Source organism: Canis lupus, chromosome 24 (assembly GCF_003254725.2).
Source record: "Canis lupus dingo isolate Sandy chromosome 24, ASM325472v2, whole genome shotgun sequence".
In the NCBI taxonomy this organism is placed as follows: Eukaryota; Metazoa; Chordata; class Mammalia; order Carnivora; family Canidae; genus Canis; species Canis lupus.
In genome coordinates, this window is record NC_064266.1 from 28,015,252 (window position 1) to 28,038,021 (window position 22,770).

Genomic DNA, 22,770 nt, shown 5'->3' on the forward strand with positions numbered 1-22,770 from the left:
TTTTATGAGTATCTGAAATTATATTATTCCCTCCTCTTTTCCCTCTCCTTAGCTTACTGAAATGAAAACTCCACAGGAGTCTTATCTGTAAAGTTTATGGCTAAATTCCTGCCTCTATGAATAGAGGAGCTAGAATCCATGTACTGCATGGTCAGAAGAAACTTAAGGTATTCTTAAACATACATTTATCCATTGATTTATTGACTCATGGATTTAACAGACATTTATGCAAACAGATCTGTTTTTTCAATTATCTCCCTTGAAAGTGTCTGGATATTTTCTTCATGAACATTTCTTGTGACTGAGAGCCCACCAGCCTTAAAGAACCATGTACTAGATTCAAGTAGAGCTGATATTCAGCTGATATGGACTTATTTAAATGCACCATTTGGCAAAATCATGAAATACTTTCATTTTAGTTAATAAGTACTTTATAGTAACTGTGAGAAACTATATGATTAATTTATATTATTTCTAATATGCACTCATAAGTTCAATTATGATATGTCCCAATGATAATAGTTAAATAGGTTTTCTGACACAGAATCATTTAAATGATTATCAAGATGTTGAATAAAAGAATATCTAGGATAGTAGAAAACTTTGAGTGTAATTATTAATTCAGCAGACGCAAGAAGAGGCTTCTGCACCATGTATAATATCATTTGATAAAGAGAATTTTCTATTTAATGATTCTGAAAGTATCCAATGATGTCGTGACAGCAGTGGCCATGAAACCAGGTCCTGAAGGCAAGTGAGCATGGATATTGGACAAACCCACTGGGTTCCTAATGACAGCAAGATGACAGCAGCCTAAGGGCGTATGATCTTTGTCTGTTGCTACAGATAAACCCAGATTGGCAATGGCATTGCGTGCAAAGTCCAGGCACTGTAGGTTTGGAGCATATGCAAGTGCTGACATACCACACTGGGCCCCACTCAGCGACCCACAGCTCCTAGGACACGCTCTCTGGATGCACTGAAGTGCTGGACATCAATAACCTGCATGGGAAAGTCAGTGGACACTTTTTATACCATTTTCCTATGTCAAATCATGGCTCAGAGAGAGACACCATTAGCTAGAGATCCACACCCAACGAAAAACTATGCAAGAAATTTCTCAAAATCAACATATGACTTGGAAATTATCATAATGCCTTAATGAATGCTTTGTACCATGCAGTCTATGAATATGATGATGTTTAGTCAGTAGAGTATTTGAAACTCTATGTGATTGTTGTTGCTTCTGTTGTCATTGCCCTTTCTCACTGTGCAAATCATTTTTAAAGTAGTTTAAGACTCATGAGAAGCTGCAAAAATACTGCTGCATTCCCGTATACCCTTCACCCAGCTTCCCCTAATAATAATAATGCACACAAGCACAGTGGCATCCAAATCAAGAAACTGCCATAATGTAATACCATTAACTTGAGTTCAGAACTATTCAGATTTCACCAGGTTTAACGTGCTCTTTTGCGCATGCGTGTTGGGGGCAAGGGGTTACCTCTATTTTTAAAGAGTCTTGCTTAGGGTCTCTATGCCAAGGTCTTGGAGTTTTAGCCATTGCTATGTGGAGGTGGAGGAAGAGCCATACATGAGTGCACTCCCACAAATGCACATTCCTTTCTCTTAAGAATATTCATCCCATATGGAGAAATAGACCATGTTTATTAATCACTCGAGAAAGTATGTAATTTCATTAGATTGAGCTCTGTCTCTGGGCATTGAGTCATAGGAGGGAACGGCTCCCCAGCGACCCACAGCTCCTAGGACACGCTCTGTGGAGACCGCACTTTGGGCCCAGCTGCTCGAATGCACTGCTGGAATCCCAGGCAGAAATGTGTAATGGCACGCCAAGGGCTGCTGAGCTGTCATGGCCCAAGCAGGGTTATTTGTGGCTTCCAAAGAGGGGCTGTAACCTTTTATGTTATCCACAAATCTCAGCCTTCAAGAGTCAGGGAGAAAATGCAACCATGCTGTTTGACCTAGCTGGCTCTTTCCCCACCCTACTCCCCTCCCCCTCCCATTGCCATTCCACTCCCAGCCCTGAGAAGCTTGCATAGCTGTCCCAGGAGAAAAAAAAAAAAAAAAAAGACACTACCTTTACATTGTACCAGGCCTATGTGAAATGGCCAGATGTCCCTTATAATTAGATGAAGGAAGATCTAAGAAAGTCAGTGACAAATGGAAACTTTAATTTGAGGCCCTGAACATCCTGTGTTATTCAAAAAACAAGACAGAAAAGTCAAATTTCTTGACTGGGACACTTTGAATGGCAGTGTACCCTAGAGACAGTCAGGTCTGTCTGCACTCCTTTATCATTCATTAGATCAATCAGAATGTCGGAGTTCAAGAGTGTCTCCTGTGCTTTGCAGGGCATCAGGAGAGTCTTTGGTTGTCACTTGACATAAAAGCAGGGCTTTAATTACTTTTCCTCAACAACAACTTTGTTCTTGAGGAACTTCTTTCCACTTGTATATTTAGTCACTTATTTCATTCACCAAGGAGTCAAATCAGTGAAATGATTACAAACGATTACAAATGTGGCTCTGGAATCATACAGTCTTGGGTTTCAATCTTACCTCTAATATTTACTGGCCATGCAACCTTGGGATTAAGCTGGTATCATGGTTGAACTGTGTTCCCTCAAAATTCATCTGTCAAAGTCCTAACCCTCAGTACCTAAGAATATAGCTTTATTTGGAGATAGAATCTTTGCATAAGTAATCAAGTAATTATGAAGTCATTAGGCTAGGCATTAATTCAATATGACTGGTGTTCTTTATAGAAAGGGGAAATGTGGGCATAGACATGCAGAGAGGGAGGAGACCAGGTGGACATCAAAGAAGAGATTAGGATGATGGTTCTCCAAGCCAAGGAATACCAAAGACTGTCCATAATCCACCAGGATCTAGGGGAGGTGCCTGAAACAGACCCTTTCCTCACAGCCCTCAGAAGGGAACAACCCTGCCAATACCTTGATCTTGGACTTCTAGTCACCAGAATTATGTCACAATTGATCTCTGTTATGCAAGCCACTCAGTCTATGGCACTTTGTTACAGCCATCTTTGGAAACCAATATAGCTAGTTAGTCAACAATTTGAGATTTACTTTTTTTTATCTCTAAAATGCAAATGGTAACTTTAGCAATGATACTCATTGTGGTCCCTGGACCAGCAACATCAGTATCACCTGGTAGATTATTAGAAGTGTAAATTCTTAGGTCCCCACTCCAGATTTACTAAATCATAAATTCTGGACACGGGGGCTCAGAGTTCTGTATTTTAACAAGTCTCCATGTGATTCCAATGCATGCTCAATTGTGAGAATGCATAGTATTATAGTAAGGATTATATTAGAAAATGTATTTAAAGTTCTTGGTATAGTGCCTGATATATAGTAAATATCTAATATATGATTAACTATATTCAGATCTTCTCAGACTTTTATAGAACACATAAGGTATTCTAGTTAGTAGAAGTGTAAAGGTATATAAAATATTGCTGTTCAATAAACTGGTGGAATTCACAACCATGGGAAAGGCATATATGCAATGATTAACAATAATGCTCTTAGGTGTTTTAATATCATTGTTTAAAATATGCTTGGGTAACATAGTAGATGCCCTGGTGCAGTGGAAAGTCAAGGCAGATATTGATAGGTGATAGATGTAATCAAGTAGAGGAGTAGTAATATCCAAAGTATGATTTATTGTTATTAAAATGACGTTTTATCTTTAGATAAGTTTATCTAAATCTCACAATAGATTTGTGGTATAAGATACTATTAGAGAAATAAAATTGGACCTAACTACTAAGGGCATAATAGTAATGCCTAACATATTATCACTGGGAAGATCAAATTATATTATGCATGCAGTGCTCTTAGAACAGGGCTAGGTATATAGATAGTTTCCACTAAATTTTGTTATCATTCTTATTATTATTTTCCTACATTGTTTTCATTGTTAATATAGAATGGAGGCTTGGAAAAACAAAATAACTGGTGCAAAGGACATATATAACTTGCTATAAAGATACAACCAAAGAGCCTCATTTCAAGCCCTCTGTAGATGGTTTCCCCATCTTTGTCCACTATGTTGTGCAGTCTCTCGTATTAGACAGGTAGGTTTCTCTCAGTCCTTGCTACAGTTCCCATGATTGTCCCACTAGAATGTCTGCTCCTGTAACTCATGTCCCCCAGTCAAATGACTATAATAAGGCATCGCACTTCAGTGTGCAGTGGCTGTGTGTTCTGGTGTTTCTGAGAAAACAAAAGTCAAGTCCTGGGATTATGATTTTTTGGGAGATCATCAGAATGGTGGACATTTAAAGTGAAAAAGATGATGTCAGGCTACAAAATTATCCAGACACTCAAGAACACATTTTGATGTTTCTCTTTTAGTTTGGGGCTGACCATCAGGCCAGACTTGCTATGAAGGTCCCATTGTGGTCCCTGAGATCCATGAAGGAGAACAGAGAACTTTCTGGCCATAAGAGATCTAGAGAACATGAACTCTGAGACACTATGAGGCTAGAAGTAGGAAAACTTTATCCTCCATGAACTGCTAATTTGAAGTTATTTGCCTTCCCACTCAAGGCCCTCTGACCTCTGGCCCTGATCTTTTACCCCAACATTACCTCCTGCCATGTTTTTGCAGATTCCTGTAGTTCCAGCCAGACTACATATTCACTTACCTACTTGCCTGAGCACTATCACACCAGGTGTCAGGTGAGTGCTCAGGCAGCTGTGTTTGACAAGAGAAGAGGCATTTTAGGCTGTTGTCACAACGGTTCCTGTGGCAACCTCTGCATCTTGCCCTAGACCATACTGAAGGAGCCTGTGGGGATGTATAGACTTAATGAAGTCTTTGTTTTTATTTTTTCTTTTCCTTGCCTGTCTACTTCTCTAATTTATTTTTCCAACTTTCTGCCCTCAGCGCCTTTCATGTCCCTCCTCCCTACTGCTCTTGACCACATGAGTGATGTTCAGGAAAAATGATGGGCATTGAATGATGCCCTGTCCTTCCTGCACCAGTTGTTCTGTGGCAGGGCTTGCAGATACATTGTGAGCACTCCAGCATGAGAATAGAGGGGATGGTGATATTCCTTTGTGTTTTAGAAGTGCTTGTCAATGTCTTTCCAGCCATATGAGACTCAGACCCAACCAATTGGAGCCAATTCTCCTCTAACATATCCAGATATCCCCATACGCAAACAAAAATTTTACCCAACATGCGCTTATTGAGTACCTATACTATTATGCACACAGCCAAATCCTTATGGATGTGACTATAAGCAAACAAAACAGATTTAACTCCTACCTTATTAATCTTGACCATGAGGAAAGCCATCCTTACGAATTCCTGGAAATTCCTTAAGAATTTTTGTTAAGCTGAAATACCTATCTCTTCTGATGGTCAGTAGTTTTTCTTCTGGTTTTTCTTTGAAACAATAGGGAAGTAGGAAGTAAAATGACAAGAATGTAGGAATTAGAAGACTTAACTAGGAACCCAAGCTCCTCCCAAATCAATTAGGTGATCTTGGCCAGCTTTTATCTATGGGTCAAAAGCCTAGATGGGGATCCCTGGGTGGCGCAGTGGTTTGGCGCCTGCCTTTGGCCCAGGGCGCGATCCTGGAGACCCGGGATTGAATCCCACATCAGGCTCTTGGTGCATGGGGCCTGCTTCTCCCTCTGCCTGTGTCTCTGCCTCTCTCTCTCTCTCTCTGTGACTATCATAAATAAATAAATAAAAATAATTATTAAAAAAAAAAAAGCCTAGATGGAAGGATTGAACTTTTAGGGAACCCAGTCATAGTTGTAGAGCATTATGAAATCTAAAGACATAAAGAAACCTAGCATTCATTCTTACCTCTTTTGGGTCAGCATTACAATAATGCTGGCCACTATAACTGATAAACACTCAGTAGTCTATCAAGACATGTGCATTTACTATCCACATCAAGTTCAACTGATGAAGGAACTAAAGCCAGTTACTCAGCATCCCAACTTGCCATGGATTTTTTTTATCTTTAAGATGTGAATATCAAGAGTACCCTTTAGTATCGACATTCACTCACAAGATGAGGAAATAAAGAGAATGGAAAAATTCATACAAGTGTTATAAGTGAGGCTGAAAGAGGTGTGCATCATTTGCCCAAATTCCATTGAATGGAACTCAATCTCATGGCTGCAGCTACATGGAAGACTAGAGATATAATCTACCTGTGTGTCTAAAAAGAAAGGGAAATAGATTTGCAAAATCTTTAGCAGCCTCTGCCATAGCCTCCTTAAGAAAGTTAAGACAAATTTGGACCTTTTATCCAGAAAATATATACCCAAACACATGAAAAGAAAATGGTAATTATTTCTAAAGTTTAGCACAATCCCTGAAGTTACAATCCCTAGGATCAAAACCAATGATACTCCAGCTCCTTAGAGGAAGGGGTCAGATAATGTGATGAGTACTTGCCAGCATCATTTGGGAGACTCTTTAGTAATAAACAGACATTTTTCAAAGCCTTTGAGAATTCATCTTTTAGAAAGTGAAACAGGGAGTTGCTGTTGACATCTGTGACATGGCAGTTACCTCCTTGGCTTCTCCAGATCTGGTACAAGGGAGATAATTTTCCAAGAAAATTTTGGCACATTTTCTTTATAGACCAATCAACAGAACAATCTACAAAGTGAAGAAGGAAATCAAATGGAAAAGAGCATGAGAGAAGGTATTTTATTTCCTGTATCCCATTTGATTCCTATTCCCTATCCCAGTGTTGAGTCAGTGAATGGAGAGGATACCACAGAACCTGGCAGTCATAGAAGGAATTCCAGAGCAGCTATGAGCTCGCAAGGTTTTGGCTGTAATGGTTCATTAAGTATCTCCATACTACGGGTCAAGAGAAGCTGAGTTTAAGACTGACCAAATGAAAATTTGGGAATATGGGATTTAGTCAGGGTCCTGCCAGTGAACTCCTTAAAGCAGACCCGAAGTCTTCCTACAAAAGAACATGGTGTGGTATATAAGGCATGAATTTTGCAGCAAGAGGAATTAAATATAGATTCTAACTCTGCTACTTCAACTTTAAAGTCTGTTTAGCATCTGTTAAAATGGGAGAAAAGACATTTACTCCTCAGAGTTGCTGTGAAGATTAAATCAGATAATTTTCCTAAAGCACACAACACAATGCCTGACCCACAGTGGGCATGTGATAAGTGTCAAAGGTGAGCTCTCTTCAGAGAGAAAAAGACACAAAGCGCTTCCTGCAGTGAGCACATATGCAAAACAATATAAACTCAAGGGCAATTCTGGTAACCAATAGAAATCTTTGGACAATATTATTATTACTTTTCTGGAATCCTTTGTCATGAACAGAGTTGAGTTTGAATCTAGTCTAGAATAGTCGGTACATATACATCTTTAAATGATCAAAAAATGAGATCAAGCTGGGATGAGGGCCCCATCACTCTCCCTCACTCCACTATAGTAGTAAAAAAGCAGGGGCTGGAGGTTGTTGAATCCATAAATCTCATCAGCCACCTACTATGAGTCTCAGGAATTCCCCAGCCATAGAAAAAGGAGACAAGTTCCTTTTGGGAGAAAATATATCAAGATAGAATCCGAATCCCAGTACTACTCTGTCCAGAGGAAATCTGACCTCTCAGATCAAGTAGAATTTATGGGATATTTCACAAACCCCTTAATTAATGTGTCCTGGAAACATTAACTTGTACCTTCTTAACCCAGTCCCCCCATTCTGGGAGCAGAGAAAGAAAGTAGGGGACTTTCACCTCAGGTTCTTTATTCTTGTCTCTGTCATTCCATGCACAACATGTATATCCACACAGATTGTCAAGGGTGATTCTCATCAAGGAGAAAACAAATAAAATAACTAAAGGGGTCTCTTTGGCATGGTACAATTTGTGGATATTCTGATTCTCACTTTACAAAGGGAGACGAGTGTCATCCACTTGAAATTCTAAAGAGATTTATATAAGCATATTTAATTGAGGGATAAGAGAGAAGAAGGAGCTCCTTAAGTGAAAAGAGGATGTTGTATTATCAGATTATGAGCTCATCACCTATCTCTTCCTGCCATTGGGTGAGCTGGGCAGAGCATGATTCTTAGTCTAGAAATTTCAGGACCTTACTATCTAGTCTCAGACAATTACCAAATATTTTGAAATGGACGGCTTGAATACCACAGACAGTGGCATCTGGAGTTCTACGGGAAAGATGGACAGACCAAGGAAGAAAAATAATTTCTCTGCAGCCAACTAGAGGAGCCTCAGAGAACAGGTTAGGAAGCAGATGTGTATCTTAATTTCGGTTCCTTCATGATCCTGAGGCAAAAGCTTGGGTGCAGATAGTATACTTGGAAGATGATTCTAGAATTTATAGGCATGGACATGGAGAAAGGAAGACAAAGAAAGTAAAAAAGCCCATAATCTGTTTAAGAGCCTCTGAGAAACTGTAGAATGTATCTCAGAATTATCCCACTCCAGATGAGTGCCTCCCATCTGCCGTCAGTTGGAGCTTGCCCTGGGGTGTTAATTCTCTCACTTCACCACGCACTGCTGCATTGAGGCTGAGTGTGGCCGAGCAAGCTCTGGTGACCTGCAGAAAGACCTCAGACAGAGAAGATGAAAAAAATTAGGCACTTTTGGTGTAAAGCTGGGAACTCTGGTGGCCTAAGGGAATATGGGGATTGAGCATCAACAGCATCTACTAAAACAGAATTAAAATGCAAAGAGTTTACCTTCTCGAAATCTTCACAGCTAGTAAAAGGCGGAACTAACATTGGAACATAGGTCCCTTGGGCTCCAAATTATTAGGAGCTCTGAAGAAACGTGAGCTTGAAATAAAATTTAAATTCAACACATGAATTTCTGGATTATAGAAGTGTGCTATGACTCATTCTCTAGGATAGAAATTGAGATATCACTTCTATTAAGCAAGAAGAGATCGAGGGAAAACAGTGGAAGAGAACGAAAATTGTATGAAACAATTAAAATAATCACTGGAAGCATTAACAAGTAGAATTGACAGCGTGGAAAATTGAATTAGCTAAGCAGAAGCTAGGCCCAAGAAATAAATCAAGAACACGGAGATTAATACTAACAGAGAAGTGAAGAGAATCTTAGAAAATTTGACATTGAGCACGGTGTGTCAATAGGCATATAATAGAATCTCTTATAGATGATATGGGGAAGTGAATGATCAATACGATGGCAATAGAGAGACGTGATCAGATCTTCAAATATAATAACCATGTTCATAATGAGAACATAGATCATCACTCTCTAAGCTCCATTATGAAAGGCCTGTTTGAAGGATTTTGAAGCAGAGAAGACTGGTAGGGAAGACTGAAAACCAAATCTGGTATCTATAAATAAGAACACTAAGTTTTGAACAACTAATATAGTTATCAAGTGGGTTGATTTTGGTTTGGTATAACATAGAACTGTACACATAAAAATATATGCCTACTTCTGTTGTGCATACCATCTACTATAGCTTTTATAGTTGTTTTATAGTTGTTGCTCTGGTAAGTTGGAAACTTACAGAATTTCAGATATTTACTTTTCATAGTCAAATCCATTGCAAAACCATTCTCCTCAAATGAAGATTGATTACTCCTATTCATTTAAACGTTTTACAGCTGAGAGCCGTCCTTAGTGACGATAAGGACAAGTGTAGGAGGGTCATTCCCTGTCAACACCCTCCCCACCTTTATCACCTCCCTTACTCCTACACTGCAGATCTGCACCCCTCCAAATGTCTAATGCTTCAACACGATAATCCACACGCACATATCTTTGGATTTGTTTTTTTTTAAGTATTTTTTAATTGGGATACATTCCACATGCAGTAAAATCCATCTTTTATAGTGCAAACCCCTATGCAACCACCACCACAATCAAGATACAGAGCAATTTCATCACTCCAAGCAATGTCCTCGTGCTCCTGGCAGTCAATGCCTTCCCCTGCCTTATGCGCATGATGACCACAGCTCTGTTTTCTGTCCCTATAGTTTTGAAATTTCCAGACGTTTTTGTAGTTTTTGAATCTGGCTTCTCTTGTGTAGTATGATGCATTTGAGTTTTGTTCGAGTTGCTGCACATATCAGTAGCTGATTCATTTTATTGATGAGTAGTGTTCCATTTTATGTAAGTTCTATAGCTTGTCTGTCCATTCACCCATTGAAGGGTATTTGGATTTGGGGGAGAGTGATTATGAATAAAGCCACTAGACACGTTTTCCTTTTGTTCTGTGTAAAATTATGCTTTCGTTTCACTTGTGTAGTCAGGATGGAGATTGCTGAGCTATAAGGTAAGCATATCATTCATTGAATTTTACAAGAAAATGTTTATTTCCAGAGTGGGTGTGCCATTCTAAATTCCTCTCAGCAAAATTTAAGTTCTAGTAATAGTGTTATTAGAGTTTGGTATTGTCTCCCCTCCCCTGATCCCAAGCTAGTAGGCGTGGTATCTTAATTTGCTTTTCCCTAATAACTAATGATATTGATCATCATTGTGTGTCCTTATTTGCCATTGGCATATCTTTTGTAAAATACCTGCTCAAATCTTTTTGCCCTTTTAAAAAGTTATCTTCTTGAATTTTGAGAGCTCTTTATTTATTCTAGTTATAAGTTCTTTATTAGATAAGTGTTTAGCAAGTATTTTCTTCTAAGATGTGGCTTGTTTCATCATCTGAACAAAGTCTTTTGCCCCTGATGCTGTAAGACTGGTTCATGGGGATGTGGCTGGGGTTGAATTATATCCTCCCCAAAATTCATATGTTGAAGTCCTAATACCCAGTACCTCAGAATGTTGACCTTGTTTTGAGATAGGATACTTACAGAAGTAATCCTGTTAAAATGGGGTCATTAGGGTTGGTTTTAATCCAATATGTCCTTATAAAAGGAGGAAATTTAGACATAGACACACACACACACAGAAGATGATGTGAAGGCAGAGGGAGGAAGTGACCACCTGCAAGCCAAGGAGAAAGGTCTGAATAGATCCCTTTCTCTCCAACCCAGATGATACCTTGATCTTGCACTTCCAGCCTGCAGAACTATGAGAAAAAAAATTGTGTTATGAAGCCACCTCATCAGTAGTCCTTTGTTATGGCAGCCTAGGAATGCAATCTCTGATAGGGTTTCTTTTCTTTCTGACAGCAGTATCTCCTTCCTTCCCCAGGCATGTAAGATGGAGGTTTTCTCTAGATTCCTGCTGGGCCCTCTTCCTTCTTGTTAACATCCAGGGAGGCCCATGGAAGACATCTTGTGAGGGAGTGCAAACTCCCCTTGGGCACACTGCATGGGTACTGGGCATGCACATTCTTAGGCTAGTTCTCTCTCAGTCTTGAGCACTTTATCAAGAGTTTAGCTTCTTACCTCTTTGTATGGCAGCCCCATATACCTCCCGTGCGCTGCTCCAGCCTAACTGGTGAGCGTCTTTCCATGGAGGCACCTGCCTTTACTGAGCTTTCTGACTTGTTGTTTTCTCTGTGACCTCAGATCTTTGGTGGATTCGAGGAAAATTATGGATCTGTAGAATATTCAGCTTTTTCAAGTTTGTCAAGTGGAAGCAATCTTCTTTTTGGTTTTTTACATTCTAAGCAGAAGCTAGAAATCTCTTTGCATTTCAAAATCCTGTACACATGTCATTTTTTGTAGAATGCCCTTCTCCTGATCTGTGTATTGGGAAACTCCAACTCACATATTAAAACTCATGGATTTTGTCACTTCCTCCGTGAAGGCTTCCCTTACTCCCATGGATATAGTCAGTGGATGAAAATCCGTGTATTCTCATAGAACACTGTGTACATCTCTATTATTCAACTTGTGTTACAAGTATTTATTTTTTAAAAAGATTTTATTTATTTATTTGACACAGTGAGAGAAAGAGCACAAGCAGGGGGAATGGCAGAGGGAGAGGGAGAAGCAGGCTCCCTGCTGAGTGGGGAGCCTGATAAGGGACTCAACCCCAGGACTCCAGGATCATGACCTGAGCCAAAGGCAGATGCTTAACTGACTGAGCCACCTGGGTGCCCCTTGAAAGTATTTCTTAATACTCCTGCTAGACTGTGAGCCCTCTGAAGACACACCCTAGGACTTTTTGGGTTATCTTACCTCAGTCCTTAGCATAATCATCATTATGCCATAAGTCCTTAGAACACATCTAGTTCAACAAAAGATTTCTTGAGGAAAAGTGTTGAAAGGTTGGTCCTCCATTCCAATGGTCCAAAGTAACACTAAAGAATTTCACATGGAAGAGAGACTTTCTAGCCTTTTGTTTTTTAGATAACCCAGTTTTTTTCCCTTCTCTTCTCTCTCTCTCTTTTTTTTTTTTTTTTTTTTTTAACAATATATACCTGCCAGGTACACCCATAACCAAGAGGAGAAATGCATTGAGCCATAATGAGTGGTAAGACATAGTGGCTAAAAGCATGGGCTCTTAGGCTGCCTTAACATTTGAATTTTGGCCACAATACTCATCAGCTGGAAGATTTTCTATAACTAAATGGCACAAAACTGTTTCCTCGTCTGTATGACTATCTACTTCAGAGGGATTGTTGTGAAGATTACATGTCCCACTTGATGTAAGGTACTCAGCACAGGATAGATGCTTCACCAACACCTCGTAATATGAGCGATCTTGTCTAATTATTCCACAACATCTTCCCTACATGCCTGGGCCCAGGCTATGAATTCCTCTAATACAGTCATTTACTTTTGATCAATGACATCTTTTCCAGCAATCTCTATGACAATCTTCAAAAGCCACAACCAAGAAGTTCACTCCAGTAGCACTCTGAGAGTTGTGATGGCTCAATTTTACCTGTCACTGTGACTGGGGTAACGGGATGCCTAAAGAGCAGGTGAAACATTCTTTCTGGGTGTGTCTGGGAGGGTGTTTCTGGAAGAGATTAGCCTTTGAGTTGGTAGAGTATAGAAGACTGCCTTCCATGTGGGTGGGTCTCATCAGTTCTTTTAAGGGCCTGAATAGAACAAAAAGGCAGAGGAAGAGCAAACTCATCCTCTGCTTGACCTGGGACATCCATCCCCTCTTGACCTTGGATGTTGGTGCAGCTGCTCCTTGGACCTTAGGTCTCAGACCAGAAATTTCACCACCGGAGAACTGTGGTTCACAGGCTTTTGGATTTGACTGGAAGTTACACCATCGGCTCTCCTGGGCCTCCAGCTTGCAGATAGCAAACCATCAGACTTCAGAGCCTCTATAATTATGTGAGCCAATCCCTCAGAATAAATCTCTTTTTACATATCTCTGTATATCCTATTGGTTCTGTTTTTCTAGAGCAGCCTGACTAATAAAAGAAGACACATTCATTGGTCACATCTTAGGAGGGAGCAGACTCACCGAGTATTACCCTGTGGTATGTGCCAAGTGCCCAAACCCACTATGACTGGTATAGGGTGATAGTCTGAAGCACAAGCTACATCGTTGGCCAGACTTGATTAGTTTTGAGGCTCAGCTCTTGCCACTTACAAATGAATGTGCCCTCAGACAAATCACATCACCCCAAACTGGCAAACTGTTTCTTCCTTTCATAGGACGATGCCAAACATGCTAACACAGGGCCCCCATGCCAGGTTCATGGCTCATGATTCAGAACTATTAGCTACTTACTTAGTCAAGATTATCCTAAAAGGTTGGCACTTTGCTGCCCACTTGGCATGTCCTGCAGCACATGGAGCCACCAGGCCTCTGGCTTTGCCCTCTCTCTTTTTCCCATGCCGGATGGAACTGGTTTTCCTTTCTGGCACACTCTCTACAGATGGACTTGGGAAAGGAACAAAGACTGAAGAACAAACCGGTCAGTTTTTCCACTTTTTAAAAGTAGCTCCATCAAAAGGTTGCCTGGAGAGGAGTTTGTAGCCATCGGCTAAAGTGGGGGCTCTCTTTTCCTGCAAGCAGACACCCCTGAATCCTACCCTCCATGCCAGTTTCCTGGCCGGGCAGACCCAGTATGTGGGCCCCTCCCTCCCTGATCCGTCCCTGGTATCCACATGCTTTGCCAACTCAGCACATTCCCCTTTCCATATTCTTCTAGAAAAGAACTCTGAGACTGGCACAGGGCAAAGCCAGCAGGTAGCCGGCAGCTAGTCTGGCACAATGAGGGGCGTCGTGCAGTTGCAGCTGCTGAGTGAGGTCTTGGGCCTGACAGGACAGATGAAGCCCTTTGTTCCTGCAAATGGGCCTTTGCTGGCAGTGATGGAGCTGCCTGCAGTCCTGCCCCGCTCCTCCTCTGCAGCTGTGGCCATTATCCTAAAGTGTTTCTATTGATCTGCTGACTCTCCATCTCCTGCTGCTCCCCCACTCCTGCTTGCTCCCCCCTCAGCACCCCATATTTGGGCTCCTGAACACTCCCTAGCTAGCCTCATGCATTCAAGGCTTGCTCTTCAGGGGTGAGCAGTAATTTTGGAGTTAGATTGTACAACCACACCTGTCTCGTGAGAAAGCTGCTATTCCCCTGGGGAAAGCGTTTTCAGACCGGCCAAGGGCCTGTCTCCCTTTCCCCATCATACCCTCTCCTGGATTTTAGTTTTTGTTGCTTCAAGTTTTCATATTGACTAGGAATATGGGAATAGGAAAGTCTGGTTGCCAAGCTTGCCTTTTGGCAAACTGTAGCACCTTTTGCAACATCATGAGAACATCTCATTTTAAACAGTTACCAGTCCTATTAATGTTAATGCAATTTACACGCAATCAACACAATGAAAAATCATTCCGCATTTTTGTATAAGATGTACTTACAAGTTGCTTAAAGGTAGTATTCTTATTTTATTCTCACCAGTCTTGTGAGATAACTATTTTTATCCCCCTCTTTAGGTGAGAAAAAAGAAATGCCTTGTAATTCATAAATCCATAGAAACATAGACGAGGCCAGAAGCTAGGCCATCTGACACAAAACCTTTTTTTTTCCATATGAAAAGCTCCATTTATGAGGACACCTGAGATTTCAGGCATGTGTCTGCTGAAGCCCTGCTCTATTGCAGGTGTGCTATATTTGATAATACTTTTGAAACTCGAGCACTCTTCGTCTTTTGGTGGGGAGTGAGGGGGTGAGGGGGTGTTAATCATTGTGTGCTGGCCCACCCTGAGGCATTTTCACTGAACTGTCCTCATTGAGTTCTACTTTGACTTTTTAACAATTCTGTTAAATGTTTTGATAGAAGATGGGATTGCTGTTCTTCAAAGAAAACGTGAAACCTGAGTGGTGATTTAAGCCTTGACCCAATGTCCATGAAGAAAGCCTGTCAAAAGTCTTTTTTCCCCCAGTGAGATAGGGAACCAGAACACAGACATGGCAACTCCCGGGCTCTTATCCTTGGATGCGCCAAGAGCCCAGCTCCAAGGCGGCGGGCTAGGAACAATAGGAATGAGGACGACCAGAGAGGCCAGGATGCTGTCGTGACCTTTAATTAAACTTATGATCACCTTATGTGCCAATGCGGAAGGCACATTTAGAAGAGATGTATGTACTTTCCATGGGCCGAGAATGAATTATGGCCTTGTTAGAATAAGAGTGAAGGGTGGTCTCTGGAAGAACCAGATTCTGATTATTGTGAAGGCAGGGAAATGGAGCATCAGTGAGACAATCCCTGTACATAATTATTATTTATTACTATTGAACAATACTATCTGCTGTGCACCAATCCGGTCTGCTGCCATATATAACATTGACATGCTCTTGGCCCTGCCAAATCAATACCTTCTATTGCAGGCTATAGAGATGACTTTTGTCCTTTATCTGCCCCCACTCCCCATTTTCAAAGTGGGTGATGTAGAGAGTGGGATATAATTTTCAGCTTTTTCATTTTAAGATTAGCTCCTACAGATGTTCTTTGCTTTACAGCAAAGTTTGGCTGTATTTTTTTTTTTTCCTGTTCATTCACTTAAAATTGGCAATGTGTTTTCACTAGAAAAAAATAACAGCATATTTAGTAGGAATATGAAATGGAAAAGGTGCAGTACTGGGAGTCAAGACGTCTGGGATCCATTTTTAAATCTGTCACTTTATGACTAGGAGATGGGGCCCTTGTCAGGATTTTGCTCCTATAAGAGTTGGGACAGTTTATTTAGCAATCTTCCAGCCTTGGTTTTTACATCTGTACAAGGATGGGTTTGGACTAACTCAGAGGTGGCAAATATCTAACATGAACACCATCACTCACAATTTCCATGCCCAAAGCAGACATTGCTAGCCGATAGCATTTCTCTTCTGATCAAGCCAAAATACAGTTTCAGCACTCTTATAATAAATGAGGACTTTGTACTGACCAGAGTTAAAACCTAAAACGCTTGAGTTATAGGCTCTTCCAGTTTCTTTTCCAGCACAGGCATCCCAGGATCCTGAATAAAATAGTGGCCACATTCTTGCAGTTTTCAGCCAGGACCCTTCCGTATATTAAGCATATCCTTTACATAATTCTCTCAAGTCATTTCAAAGAATGAAGGCAAGAGAAAAATGCAATAACAAGCCTATTAATGTAATACAAAATATTTTCATTAAAAGACTGTATTGCTAGAGCATCTTGTTCAAAACAACTCTTGTTCTACATCTATTTTTTTAAAAATATATTTATTTATTTTAGAGAGACTGAGAGAGGGACAGAAAGAAATAGGGCATGAGGGGGAGGGATAGAGAGGGAGAGAGACTCCATGCTGACCATGGAGCTGACACTGAACTCTCGATCTCAGGACTCTGAGATCACCATCTGAGCTGAAACCAAGAGTCTGATGCTTAACCGACTGAGCCACCCAGGTGCCCCTCTAGATCTATTCTAATTTGGTCTTCCTTCTTCCTCCTTGGTTTGAACAGCTCTCACATTCTGGTTCTCCCTGTCATTTAAAAAAGTGATTCTTAATAAAAATTCATAATTGTGGCAGTAGCCATGTCCTTATCACTTGGGGAGCTGATTTTCTGTAGGCATTGTATGGATAATGTCTACTATTTATTGCTTCACAAGGAAAGACCTTATACATGCGTAGCCACACAAATGCAAAGTGAAAAAAAGTTTATAAGTGATGACAAGCATTAATTCTACTGCCGTATTATTCTGGAAGTGGATGCTGAAGGACTGTCTTCGAGAAATGTTCGTTCTAGCATGCATTTACTTCTATTTGTTTTTATGAAAAAAATTAGGTAAATATACATGAATAAGTCATTCTTTTATGATGCCATCTTGAAAAAACATGCATTTTAAATGAAATTGGCCTGTTACTTCTAATGTGAAAGTTGTAACCCTCGGCTCTGAAGATTTTATTTATTTATTTGAGAGAGTGAGTGAGAAAGAGACCATGAGCCAGGGGAGGAGCAGGAGAAGGAGAAGCAGAATCCCCAAAGGGCTCCGGGGAACCGGATGCCTGGCTTGATCCTCGGACTCCAGAATCATGACCTGAACCAAAGGCAGATGCTTAACCGACTGAGCCACCCAAGCACCCACCCCCACCCACCACCACAAGGTTTCAATCTTAAGGAATATTTTTGTTTCACATTACATTTCATCAGTTACCTAAAAAGGGGAATGTTGGTTATCAGTGGCTGAGTTTTGAGTAAAGATTGTATAGAATTCATTCATTTTATAAAATATATGCACTCTTCCCCCCCATGACACACATTTTGCTCTTACAGTTATAGCTATTTGGGATCAGGTTATCCCACACTGAATCCATCACATAAAAGATCCATTGTCTTGCAAGGAGGGTGGGGCCTCTGAAGGAGGAATGTTGGTTCCTATGGAAAGATGAATGAATGAATGATTGAATAAATGAACATACAAACCCCCTGACTGTGAGGGACAAACAGTACAATAAATATAAGGAATCCAAGATGTGTGCTAAGGCAGGGTTGTTTTCACAGTTCCAACTGCCACTTCACTTGTGACCTGGAAGGATAAAACAGAGGAAGTATTTCTTTTCCTGTGGCTACACCTCTGGCCTTGCCCTCCTGCTCTAAGTATTAGCTCTACTCCTAAGTATTGAAGAGCAGAGAACTGGATTCACAGGACCACGATTTATCAGTGTGAAAAGGGACTAAGAGTTCTAGTCTAGCGCTCTCAAAACACCTTTGATTTGCTCCAATGTAGTAAGTTCAGCTTGGCAGGGCCTCCCTGCCCTCAGGGATTCTACATAACAATAGGGCAGGAATTGCCCTTTGGGGATGATTGGCTAAGGCAACTGTTAGATTTGGGGTGAAGATGAAGAAAGCCTTATTTTGACCTTCATTACAGTCCTCATCCTATAAAACCCAGATTTTACCAGAGGAACTTGCATTTTGGGTGTCTGCAGGAAAAAGGTGGTGATTGCATGCTTTCCTGGGTATTGATACAACAGAAGCCTTTGCTTGAGACACGGTCTGGCCCCAGCAAGGGGGTGTTACTCCTCAGGTACAGTTCTGCTGTCCTGCCCTATCTGGTGAGAATGACTGCCCTTCCACCCCAGTAATGAAGCCATGAAGACTTCATAGACTGGGGCAAAGACTGCTAAGGGATGCGTGCCCTCTGAATTTCTAGCCCATTCTCATGTCTCCAGAGACTTCCTTTTAAATTTGGGAACAAAACATTATATGGTCTCATTCATTTGGGAATATAAAATAGTGAAAGGGAATAAAGGGGAAAGGAGAGAAAATGAGTGGGAAATATCAGAGAGGGTGACAATACATGAGAGACTCCTAACTCTGGGAAATGAACAAGGGGTAATGGAAGGGGAGGTGGGCGGGGGATGGGGTGACTGGGTGATGGGCACTGAGGGGGGCACTTGATGGGATGAGCACTGGGTGTTATGCTATGTTGGCAAATTGAACTCCAATAAAAAAAAATATACAAAAAAAAAGAAAGAAAGAAAGAAACCTTGGCTCTGGCAAAAAAAAAAAAAAAAAAATTACCTGTAATCAAGGTGGCCAGAGATGACTATCGTCATTATACAAGTGTCTTCCCTTTGTATTGGCACAGCTATCCTACACTTTATATGTAGAGGTATACATATAGCCCTATAGTTCTGAAAATTTATTTTAAAAGTTGGCTGCAGCAGCCGAGGAAGATGGATATATTCACTTGAGATAATTGTTATTTTGTTTTGGCTGAGAAATGATTTTTCTCCTTTAAAATGTGAATACAGGGCACCTGGGCGACTCAGTCAGTTAAGTGTCTGCCTTTGGCTCATGTTACAATCTCAGGGTCCTGGGATCAAGCCCTGCATCAGGCCCCCTGCTCAGCAGGGAGTCTGCTTGTCTCTCTGCCCCTCCCCCTGGCTCGTGCTCTTTCTCTCAAATAAATAAATAAATAAATAAATAAATAAATTTAAAAACCATGAAAAAAATAAAATAAAATAAATTTGGGAACACTTATGGGAGTCTCAGAATTTCTTGGGCTTTGTTCCTGAAATGCACTGCCAGCTTTTTGAATAAGGGATTGTTTGAAAGCCACCAAAGCTCTTTCAATTTTGCCAAAATGTGCTGTATTTGGCAGATAATAACTAGGATTTGTGGTGTAAATTTTGGGGTTATCTTTGTGCAGGTTTTTACAAATGTGCACTTTACACCGCCATATAGCCAAAAATGTTTTTTTTTAATGTTTGTTGAGGATAAGTATATCAGTTCTCAAAAACAAATCTCCTGTTGTGCTTTTAATACTTGAATTTTATTTTTTTAAAAGATTTTATTTATTTATTCATGAGAGACACACACACAGAGAGAGGCAGAGACAGGCAGAGGGAGAAGCAGGCTCCCTGTAGGGAGCCCGATGTGGGACTTGATCCCAGGACTCCAGGATCATGGCCTGGGCTGAAGGTGGTGCTAAACCGCTGAGCCACCCAGCAGGCTGCCCTAATACTTGAATTTTAAACGCATCCCATAATTCATGCGGGGAAGTGGATAAGTTACTCCTAATCCTTAATTAGATTTGATAGTCTTCAGCAGCATTTCTAATGCTGTTAAGGGGGATTTAATGGCATTGATAATGAGTTACATACTCTGGCATGGGAAGGTGACCAGAAGAGGAAACTTCACCTAATGTCAGTTTGCATAGACTTTTCCCTTTTAATCATCATTAATTAGAAACAATAAGGGATAATGATTAGAAGGTAAAGAAGAAAATCCCTCATTTAAAAAAAAATATAGACTTTGCCACCAAAGTCACAGGGAGGCTGTGGGATTTGAGATCCATGAAGTCAGTATCTAGAACATGCTTCTCTCTCCCCATCAAGATAGATGGCTTGCAAGGAGCTGAAGGCACAATCATTAGCTTATGAGCTGTTGATGGGTGGTCTTGGATTCCCTGTGATCAACAAGAAGAGGCCTGAGAGGCAGTGCAGACCAGCCCCTGAGATGGCTCAAATTTTTATAATCAGTGCTCTTCGTATACTCAAAACCATAATGTGTATTTTCTCATGATGAGTCCCTAGGGTAAAAACCAAGAACTACTTAAATTTAACTATGTTAACCATGGGGTATGATGCTTTATCCATGAGAATATAGAAGCCAGAGGTTTCAAAAGGCCTTCCATAGAACCAAGGTTGTACCTTTCCACCCTCTCCTCAGACTTAGTTTTGCTTTCCATGGGATCTTGCACTTTTTATCCTGGCAAAACCAGGAGAAACTCTGGGATGCCCTTTGACTTATTCTTGGAGGCTGAGGACTTTATCAGGCTCCATTTAGTAGGCTTTTTGATAACAGGGATTTGAAATGTCCTCGTGACAGGAAATTCTCACTGTTATATTTGTGCTTTCCTGCTGGACCTAGTGGATTTTGTTTTCATATTATTATTTAATTTACAGACAGGAAAATCATTTGGATCTGGAGGCCTCTTGATAACACCGTTAATGCAATTGCCAGGACTTCCCTGTGTGACTGTCCAAACCTGGGGACCCTGAATGGCTGTCCTTTCAAAGATCCAGATGTTGGTTTCAACAGTGATCACATGACATCCCATAATCACATTTATGAAAGAATTAATTAAAAATACAGATGTCTTTGGTTCACAATACCCACACAGCTGAAATACTGATTAGGTTTTTTTGTTTTAATGTTAAAACTATATCCTCACCTCTCTCCAACAGAAAAACTAATAATAGATACCAAAGCCCAAACAGGAGGGCCCACGGCCTTCTTTCTCCCAATAAATGGTAGGCTTTACAGAGAAAACACCTACACTTGTGCAAATTGGTACTTTACAAAAATGCTTTTTTAGATGATTTTCCTATTTCAGGATGGCTCAGATTCACAGGGTTGTTGGTAAAGGGGCAAGACAGCTTTGAAAGGCTTGTAGCACAATGCTTCTAACAAAGAGCTGATGGCCATACTAAAGATGGTCTGTGGCCAAGAACAGAGAACCATGAAGGGTCATTCAACCTGAAAATGGTTCCTTATGCTGCAAATGTCAAGTTGTCTCGAACTCCTAGGACGCAGAATAAATAGAACTGCTGTCATATTAAAAAATGTCTTAGAGATCTGTGGATCTAAGAACTTTGCCCTGATGAGTGAAAAACCCTTTATAGACAGACATGTTGGGCTTGCATATGTGATGCAGGGCTAATGCAGTTCCCCTTTCTGGAAGACAAATACTTTAGATGTGAATGTCAACAACACCAAATTTATGTTCTACCAAAATAATGCCCTGTTAAGGTACAAAGATATCTTGGGGATGTTGATATGACCTTCTGTTAATTTCTTTCTTTCCTTCCCTCCCTCCCTCCTTTCCTTCCTTCCTTCCTTCCTTCCTTCCTTCCTCCTTCCTTCCTTCCTTCCTTCCTTCCTTCCTTCCTTCCTTCCTTCCTTCCTATATACACAACGCCATTTTTGGAGAGCTTGCCAGGTAAAAAAGTCACAGTCTTGAGCATTGAGGGGATTATATAGATACGAACAAAACTTTCCCTACAGGAAGTCTTATGCCGACTGGAATTATATTCTGTGGTCAGTTTGGAGAGTGGACTGGAGAGAGTATAATTAGAGATCAGAAAGTTGGAGAAATGATCCAGATTTTTGGAAAATCCTTCTCTGAAGTTGTGGGGAAGATGATCAAACATCTTTGGGAAGGAAAGCTATCAACATTTTCACTGTCCCAGCCCCTTGAAATAAGAACGAAGACAAGGCACAGCTGGGAGTGGTGGTACCAAGGCTTCCCCTTGAATGGGATTTTCCTTTCTGGCTTTGTACCTCTGTCTTCAGCTCCCAGGAAAATTTCACATGTTTTCCTGTCTATTCTCCTCTTTTTTACTTTATTCATTCCACAAATATTTTTTTGAGTATCTCTAAGGTACAGGCACTTTACTAGGCATTGTGAGTTCACCAATGGGTAAGACAGATTTGGCATCCATCCTTATATGACTTATAAACCCTGAGAAACCACATGGTCCTACCCTAGACTTCTAATGTCAATGGCAAGAATTGGCTTTGGAAAAACAGAAAGGAATTTCTAATTATGATGCTACTTTCTAGTCTTTATTTTTTCTAAAACTTTTATCCTATCACTTTTCAAGTGTTAAAATATCACTGGCCTTTCTAGTAGAACCCACCATGGTGAAGTGACTCCCTATTAACCTTTTTTTTTTTTTTTTTTTTTGTCATTTGAACTGTTTCATGTTCACCATAAACTTATATGTGAATAATGTCAGTTAAATTAGATGTCCTCACAATATTCAATAACTGCAACTGGAGAATGATTTGTGGCTCAATATCCATGAACTAATCTGACTGTTCACCTCATATCCCCCCAGTTTTGAGTTGTATTTGGGAGGTGTCT

General features: G+C 40.6%; 1 long non-coding RNA gene across 1 annotated transcript in view; it reads right to left on the reverse strand.

Moving 5' to 3' along the window:
- LOC112673949 (uncharacterized) overlaps positions 1-4,769 on the reverse strand; it is a 39,496-nt gene extending 34,727 nt beyond the window's left edge. The window contains exon 1 of the long non-coding RNA XR_003145142.3: positions 4,699-4,769. This is a non-coding gene — a long non-coding RNA (uncharacterized LOC112673949). The remainder of the gene's footprint in view (positions 1-4,698) is intronic.
- Positions 4,770-22,770: the final 18,001 nt, after the last annotated feature.